We start from the raw sequence: 1,762 nt of genomic DNA on the forward strand, positions 1-1,762 counted from the left end.
TCGATTGAAAATTTTGTATATTAATTTCATTTTACATTGTTATGTTTTACATTGTTAGTGTTTTGCCTGCTTTTCTGAGTTTTGGTGCATAAAATGCTGGAAAACACCAAAATAACCCATTGTTGACATAATTCAGTTCCTTAAACAAATAGTATTTTATCACGCGTTTTGCCTGCATTTCTGTGTTTTAGTGCAAAAAATGCTGAAACTACTAAAATAACACGTTATTGTTACTTGTACTTTGGTTTTTCTATATTGGCTTGTTTCATCAATTCTATTGTTTTGAAGCATAAAATGTAAAATGACTTGAATATAAAACATTTTCAATGGAGATAGTCTTTTTTCATAAAACACCTTGAAAACACATAAATAAGAAGTTTAAAAATATAGTGTTTTGCCTGCATTTCTGAGTTTTAGTGCATAAAATGCTGGAAAACACCATAATAACCCATTTTGACATATTTCAGTTCCTTTAACAAATAGTGTGTAATCATGCGTTTTGCCTGCATTTTTTGTGTTTTCCTGCGAAAAGAAGCCAATATAGAGAAATGCAATTAGAAGTAACCAAGACTAGTTATTTTAATAGCTTTCAGCTTTTTTTGCACCAAAACACAAAAATGCAGACAAAACGCATGATTACACATTATTTGTTTAAGGAACTGAAATATGTGAAAAATGGGTTATTAATGTGTTTTCCAGCATTTTATGCACCAAAACTCAGAAATACACGCAAAAGAATATATTTTTTCAAACGTCTTATTTATGTGCTTTTAAAATGTTTTATGAAAAAAAAAATTTGATTGAAAATGTTGTATATTAATTTCATTTTACATTGTTATGTTTCAAAACAATACAATTGATGAAAATAAGCCAATATAGAGAAACAAAAGTAAAAGTTAGAAAAACATGTTATTTTATTAGTTTTCAGCTTTTTTTTGCACCAAAACACAGAAATGCAGGAAAAGCAAATGATTACACAATATTTGTTTAAGGAAGTGAAATATGTCAAAAATGGGTTATATTGGTGTATTCCAGCATTTTATACACCAAAAGTCAAAATTGCAGGCAAAACACTATATTTATTAAAACATATTATTTATGTGTTTTTAAGGTGTTTTATGAAAAAGAAAATTTTTTCCATAAAACACCTTAAAAACACATAAATAAGACTTTTTAACAAATATAGTGTTTTGCCAGCATTTCTGAGTTTTGGTGCACAAAATATTGGAAAACACCTAAAAATAACCCATATTTGACATATATCAGTTCTTTAAGCAAATAGTGTTATTCATGCGTTTTGCCTGCTTTTCTGTGTTTTGGTACAAAAGAAAGCTGAAAACTACTAAAATAACACTTTATCTTCCTCTTTCTTTGGTGTCTCTATATTGCCTTGTTTTCATCAATTTTATTGTTCTGAGGCATAAAAATGTAAAGTGACTTGAATATACAAAATTTCTAATCGATAGTTTTTTTTTTTCATAAAACACCTGAAAAACACATAATTAAAACATTTTAACAAATATAGTGTTTTGACTACGTTTCTGAGTTTTGGTGCATAAAATGCTGGAAACACCAAAATAACCCATTGTTGACATAATTCAGTTCCTTAAACAAATAGTATTTTATCATGCGTTTTGCCTGCATTTCTGTGTTTTAGTGCAAAAAATGCTGAAACTACTAAAATAACACGTTATTCTTACTTTTACTTTGGTTTTTCTATATTGGCTTGTTTTCATCAATTCTATCGTTTTGAAACATAAAA

This window comes from Portunus trituberculatus, unplaced genomic scaffold (assembly GCF_017591435.1).
Source record: "Portunus trituberculatus isolate SZX2019 unplaced genomic scaffold, ASM1759143v1 PGA_scaffold_202__28_contigs__length_962959, whole genome shotgun sequence".
Classification (NCBI taxonomy): Eukaryota; Metazoa; Arthropoda; class Malacostraca; order Decapoda; family Portunidae; genus Portunus; species Portunus trituberculatus.